The sequence below is a fragment of the Pteropus alecto genome, unplaced genomic scaffold (assembly GCF_000325575.1).
Source record: "Pteropus alecto unplaced genomic scaffold, ASM32557v1 scaffold137, whole genome shotgun sequence".
NCBI classification, from domain to species: Eukaryota; Metazoa; Chordata; class Mammalia; order Chiroptera; family Pteropodidae; genus Pteropus; species Pteropus alecto.
The window spans coordinates 2377287-2384944 of record NW_006440135.1 but is presented as its reverse complement, the minus strand read 5'-3'; positions in this window follow the sequence as shown (position 1 = coordinate 2384944).

Below are 7658 nucleotides of genomic sequence, written 5' to 3'. Positions count from 1 at the left end.
TGTCGTGATCAAGACACTGTCCGTGCGACTGCTGGCTCCGAAGCTCTATTTCTAGATTCGTCGATCAAATGACACCGTGTTTCAGGGCTGAGCCCAACTCTGAAGCAAGGAGGAAATCCGAGGAAGTCACGTCACCTCACTACGAAGCCGCGCGTGCGGACGCTGAGTCCTCCCTGGTCGGCTCGAGTTTACACCGTGATTTTCCTGGATGTTCTCTACGAGAACCCAAACTAATCTGTGTAGGGATTCTCCTAAACCATGCAAAGATGTCCTACGAAAGCGTTCTCTTCTCCCTTTTTACTTTTGATTTGCAATGATATGGATTTATTTTAAGTTCTGATTAATTTGTTAGATCTTTGTGCAAGACACAGAAAATCAATGCCAGAAAAACGAATGCAAAATGTAAGTGCCCAGGTCTGCAAAACTAGAGTACGTATCTCAGCCAGGATGTTAACAGTGACAGTCAAACAGAGAACACACACTCCGATTACCAGGACGATCCCTCAGCCGGTCTTTTTACAGCCACGACCCCTTCCTGCCAAACACCACATCGTCCTTAACCGCCATCCACAGCTAACTGGTTCTGTTTGTCTATAATCCTCAGTTCAAGAATGTGGTAGGATGGGATCATGCGGTATGGAAGCCTTGGGAACGGTCATTATTTAACCAATACAATTCCCTGGAGTCCCAACCAGGTGTCATCTGTGTCCTTGTTGGTAAGGTGCCATCTCTCTTCTGCTGTTTTCGAGATTTTTTGTCTTTCGTTTCACTGTGACGCGTGTTAGTAAGAGTTCGTTTAGATTTATCGTGTCTGCTGCAGCCGACACTTGATTAAAAGTAAAAAGGCTTCTTAAATCTGTAGGTCGGGTCTCTGTCCAATTGTGCGAAGTTTCCAGACTTTTTCTTCAAGAGTTTCTCGCGCTCTTCTTGCTCAGCTCCTTCTAGGGCTCCGAGGACACCAATGACTTACCCTTCGTTATTGTCCCCTGTTCCCTGAGGCATTGTTCTATATTTTCCACCTTTTCCCCCCTCTGTGTTGCTCAGATGGAGTATGGTAAGTCAGTAATGCAATTGTAGAGCTCGAAGAAATTCTTTTTGGCGTCAAGACTTTTAACCTGGCGTTTGGAGAACATGCATTCTCTGAAATTCAAAGTAAATTCTGTGTGTCACATTTTTTAATGCTCATCTCTTTCTAAAAAGGATTCCCCCCCGTTCTTGGCCCTGTATGACGAGCTTTCTTCGGAGCTGATGGCCTCTCTGGTCCCCACTCTTTTATTGCAGCCCCGACGTTCCTTTCCATGTCTGCCACTTCCTGCCCATGGACGTATTAGCTGGAAATGTCCAGGACATTTTAAGACGTGTCACCACTCCAGTCTAGATGACAGGGGTATGTGCTGCCAATCGTGAGCCAGACCCATATGTAAGAACGGAGAGTCCCCGGGCGTGGAGAGATGGCATGTGTGACGCAGGCGAGGCTGGAGGGACAGCAAACGCCAGAGGTGACATCTCCCCAGATAAAGCCAGGCCCACGTCTCCCAGGCACTGCCACCTGCAGCCCCAGCTTCGCCGCATCCACACCGTCCTCTGACTGCATAGCTACCTCCCGTCCCACCTGCTGCACAGGCGACTCCATGTTCATGTGCCTATGAAGGGGACACGTGGAAATCACAAAATAGCTTTCTAAGAAAGCCTAAGACACATCAATAAATATAAAACAGAGACAACTTCAAAGGGAAATGTAATCGACCAAAAATAAATAAATTATAAAGAGAAAACCCAGATAAAACAATAACTTAAACCCAGGTGAAACAATAACCTAATTACTATGGTATAATTTTCTACTGCCACATTAACAAATCAGAGTTAGCCGACTGGCTTCAGACGACACAATTTCAACTGTGCTCAGTTCGGACACATGAACTAACACTGGATATATCAACGTGAACGCATCGCAAAAACCTCGATGAGCAAAATACAGACATGGAAAAAATATATATATATAAAATGCCATTTATACAATTTGAACATGTCATTTACTAATAGGAAGCAGGCACGAGCGCTGTAAGCACAGAAGTCACGGCCGCTGTTCGGGGCGGGGACAGGGCCTGGGCGGAGGCGGGTGACGTGGGCCCCACATCATCAGTTTCTTCCCCTTCAGTCAAAGTCCGAAGCAAGTAGGTGAAGACGTTAAGTTTTGTTCGAGCTGGGTGAAGAGCACCTAGTTTTTCGCCAGGTTATTCTCTGCATTTCTGCGCGCCCGGGGGACACTTTACAGTGAAGCCACCACGATGGCAGCAGTCCCGGGGGGCCCGTTTGACGGGACGGAGCCGCTGGCGGGCGGCCGGGTCCAGCGACATTGTCTCTCCTTCCCTGGTTTCTGTCGCTTCTGTCTATTCTGCTGCCTTTATCTTTGTCATTTTCTTTCTTCCTCTTGGTGGTTAAACAAATATATGCGTAACTATCACGGTAGAAAGAATCGAAGGGGAGAAAGGGGGAGAAGGCAGGTTTCGGGGGGCGGGGGAGAGAGAGAAGGGGCGATGCCCAGAGAGGGGAGACCGAAGGGCGAGGAGCGAGGTGGGGCGGAGCACGGGTTCCTTTCGTGCTTGAGATTCTCGCTTTAGAATCGAGAGGACGGTGTCTCCTTCTCTTCTGGGAAATCACCCAAGAGCCACGGGATCGCAGGAGGCACAGATGCGAGCTCCGTCTTTGATGAACTCGGGAGACATCTGCAGTCCGAACCACGGGGTGCGGGGAAGGGACGCCAAGTGCAGAGCGGGCGCCGGCTGCAGACGGTGCCGGGCAGGACCCGAGACAGCAAAGCGCAGGCTGCTGGCGCTGCCGCTCAGAGGGACGCGTTGCTCTGCGGGGCGGACACGCAGCTCTTTCCGTGGGAACGTGTGCACGGAGTGGCAGCCAGGGAACACGTGGAGGTGGCCAGCGTGGGTCAGGACACAGGGAAGGGGGGACACGGACGCGGAGGCACAGGGCTTACTGGTCTTCGCCGGTGGCCGCGTGATGACAAGCTCGGCCACCGAGATGCAGGCTCGGGGGGAGGGGACAGGGTCGAATAACTCAGGCCCACACATATGCGTCGGTGCCACCGGGCGAATAACTCAAGGTCACGGTCCTGACCCCTCGCAGAGAAGACTCTCTCGCACGCCACTAGTGCGGGAAAATTGGCCTAACTCAAATACGACTCATAATTAAAGAGGAACAATCGGGCTCGCCCCTCACAGAGCTGTGAGGAAAAGGAGGTGTGGGCAGGAAAGCGAACGGTGGGGTGTCGCCCTTCGGCGAAGGGCGTTTGGGTCAAACGCGTTGACTTCTGGCAGGGCCGGGCTTCCCGCTTGCTGTCTGTGTACTTCTTTCCAACTCCAAGTTCGGCGACCTTGCTCGAGGCTGGTCCCCGAGGTGCTTTACAGCATGGAACTAACAAATGCTGCAAAGCGGGGGTTTGCTTTCTTCTTTCCCTTTGACACGCTGATTGCTAGGCGTGTATCAGCACACGCGGGTGCTTCACGCATCCCATCCCGGGTGTTGATTCGGATCTCTCTCCCCCTCTCTCTTCATGACAGAAGAGTCACTGACTTACTCAAGGTGACGCTACTTCGTGAGTGGCAAAGCCAGAACTTAAACACAGGCCATTATTCTTCCCGCTCTGTAACCTGAATCACTCTACACTAGGGCCAAAAAGCCGTACATGGAACAGTGACACCGAAACCAATGACAGCGTTATCAAACCGTTGCTTTAACAAAAAGAGCACAATCCCGAGATGCTATGACTCAGGAGAGACACTGCCCGACAAGGAAACAGAACAGAAGCGAGACCAGCACGAGAGAGAAAATCAACCGGCCAGTCCACAGACAAAGAGATATGTCTATCGGATAATTTAAAAAAACAAAGAGAAACTGTCTCAGAGAAGAACACCACCACCGATGTTGAAAACAAAGTGAGACAGAAGGAAAAGCAAAAGCAAGCAAAACGCTGAACGTAAACAAAACGTTTTTCAAAAATTTAAGAGGGGGGAAGTAAGACAGAAAAAGAAAACTAACATATAATATTCGCTCTTCTTTCCAAAAAAATTTAAATAACGTGAACCATACAGATGTCTGAGTAATGCACCGTATACTCGAAACTGATTAAAATAAATAAATAATTTTTTAAATGTAAAAAAAGATAAATAAATAAAAATAAAAAATAAAAATAACAAACAGTAACAACAAAATGATGTAAGGTATCGTTCCTGAGAGTTGCCAGAAATAAAGTAAACCTTCCTCCTGCAGCTTGAAAAGGCGAAATGTACCCCCATAAAAGAAAGACATTTACGAATATTACGGCACCTTTGCTAATCTTCCAACAAAGGGTCTGTTTGATGCTCAAACCAAATGGTCACATATCCTTACGGTGGGAAGTCCAGGTGGGCCTTGTGCTCCTCTCTGGCCCTATCCAGAATGACAAGTCACAGGAACAAGTTTATAGGATTCAAAACATGAGACGTTAGAATTCCATATCCGGCCAGAAACGCTCTGTAAATTTTTCTATAGGCAAAATAAAAATCTTACCTGAGCAAGAACGCCACCGACGCCCGGTGACAAACCCTGGGGGCTGTCCACTGAGTATAAGTGTCTCTCTTTGCCATACTGGCTTGGGGAGAGAGTCCTGGGTCCCAGCTGGACACACACTCTGCAAAAAGTTTGAGTTCCCCAGATGCGTTTGCAGCTAGAACATAGAGAGAGAACCCTTGCCCCAGCCTGAGAGAGATGATCAATTCGTTTATTTTCCATAAGGAAGATGCATTTATATTATTGCATTTTTAGATATCTTCCCTACAGACAAATCTAATTCTGTCGTATACATAAACAGAAAAAAAAAACACTATCCAGAAAAAATAAAAGAAAACAATCTTAAGAAAAAGATCACTATGCATAGTAAGTCAAGTATTCTCTAAATGAAACATTAGCTAATAGAAAATGTCACCTTATTATAACGTGTATCGTGAATTAGTAATTTTTCCCAATCAAGGCAAAGAAGAAAAGGGGGTTTCGTATTATAAAATCTTTTAACACGTTCACCATGTTAATAGATTAGAAGATAAATTTAAATGTACATATCCATGTGTGCTAAAAAAAACATTCTTTTCATTAATCATTCACTCTTTTCAAAAATTCTTAATGAAATAGGAATACGTTATGCATAATCAATTAAAACAATATTATTCTCGGGAGATTATCTTTCTCTGTAAGAAAAAGAAGGGAAAGTTCTTTCTTATTTTAATTCCTGAAATTGTTCTAGAGGTGAAAGCCATTACGATTTGACAAAGAAACCATAAAACAGTGAAAAGATGTTTAAGTCGGATATTATTTTGCAAATATATGTAATTTTTTAAATGTGGAAAACTTAAGATCAACAAAAATTATTTCTGATGACTATCTGTAATAAAATGGATATTTCTACATCCACCTAACACATATAGTAGAAGAAATACTCCATTTACAAAAGTTACAAAAATGTCAAGATAACTGGACATAAATTTAAGAGATGCACATTATAAAAAAAAAACACTTAGAACTCTAACATGAAACATTAAAAAATTAAAATGAAAAGTATGTCATTTCTTGGGTAGACGCCAGTGCGTCCCTTCAGCTCAGCCACAGGCCCGGAGCCAGCATTAGGACCATATTTCTACCTAGGCGCCTTCTCCGTGTTAGTCGCCATCTGAACAAATTAGTGCGTCTTAAACTCCGCACCGAAGAGCTGCTCGAAGTCAAGATACCTGGTTTTAAAAACTCCTTGTGAATTTTTATGTAACAAACAATTTCATAACTCTCACTATATGCCAGTCAGTATTCTAGATGCTTCCTGGATGAATTTCCTACAGCTGCTACAGCTCGTTGTCACATGCCGGGTTGACGAAAACAACGGAAAGTTATTCTCTCAGAGGTCGAGATGCCAGAAGCCAAGTCAAGGTGTCTTCAGGGCTGGTTCCTTCTGCAGCTCCGAAGGGGTCTACTCCACGCACGCCCCCTGGCTTCTGGCATTGCCTCCAGTCCTTCCGTGCCTCGGCTCGGAAGCACATCCCTCCGGTCTGTCCCCATCGTCACATCACCGTCTCCTCTGTGTCCCACGTGGTGTCCTTTCTCTTCTTAAGCCATTTCCGGTTTAGGGAAAAAAAAAAAAAGCGCAGCTCGCTGCCAGCGTTAATTTAATTTTACGTAAACATGCTCTTTGAGGCCGAAGCAAATCTGACTGGTTTTCAACGGGAACATAAAATACAAAAACGGCTCTTGGAATTAATTCTAAACAGATCTCATCTCTAATCCTAATGTAACAGAAATGGATACGTAAGTCGGATTCATCAGATGAACCGTCGGCTAACAACTTTTTGAGAATGATGCTAACCTCGTGCATAAAAACGCTACATTTTCTAGGACTTGACATTTTCAGCGACAGAGAATTACTATATTTTGCAATGGAAATACCACTACTAAATTCAGAATGCTATAAATAGAATGATGTCATTAGTTTCCAAAGACTATCGATATACTAGAGCGATGCGAAAATGATAATAAAAGCGAGATATTTCACGGCAAACTTTGGGAGTCAGGTTAGGACTGTAATTCACGAGTTGTCTCAGGGTCACGGCTGCAGCCGCCAGCACCGCCCACGAGTACTCTCAGGGCGAACGGAAAATAGGTTAAAAGGACACTGGTCATTGGCTTCAGGGCCCAGCTAAATCCAAGACACTGTCATCTTGACATCTTTAACTGATTCTAGCTGCAAAGACCCTATTTGTAAATGAGGTCACATTCTGACGTCCTTGGTGGACACACATTTTGGGAGACACTACTGAACCCGCCTCGCTTTCCAAATATTTCATCATTTAATCCTTCTATAAGCGCATAAGGTAGACACTTACTATTGTTCCCTTTCCGTGGACGTGGAAGATAAAGCACGGAGGGTTTAAGACACCCACTTGCCAGACGTCGCACAGCTACAGAGGGCTGGGTCTGGAGCAGACTCTCCAGCACCACGTCGGAGCCTCTGTGCCCGTTTCCACGCTCACAGGACGTGGCGTAGCTGCCCTGAGCTCTGTCCCTGGCTGCCTCACAGCCTGCGTTGGGGTGGGGGGCAGGGAACACCGAACTTGACTGTGATTCACAGCTGCAAAGGCGCGGCGCCCCCGCTCCCTCCGCAACTCATCACAGAGTCATGGCGCTGTCGCACACATAGGAGCACAGCACGGCCGGCCGCGTTCCGAATGGAAGGCTGGGCTTCCCGTGACCTGTGCAATGACGCATGTGAACACAGGGCGAGGAGCTGCCGTGGGATCAGGTGGCCTGGAGGCCAGGGGGTCTGTGAACCGGACCTGTCCTCAAACTGTTTTGCAATCACCTGAAGCATGGAAACTGACAGGCGAAAATACCCTCCTCCTTTTCAGCGGAAATGTGCAAAATAGACCAGCCAGCATCCCTTGGAAATGGTGGGTTCTTTATTTTTGTTTGAAGTTGTCCTGCCCCAGGCCTAAGAAGTTAGTCCCTGGGGAAGACCGGGGGTTGGAGACACCGCAGGGAGGCCCTGCGCTGGCCTGCAGGCTGGGCCCAGCCGGCACCACGCCCTGGCCATCTGCTCTGTAAGGTTCCTAGGGCCTACATCTGGA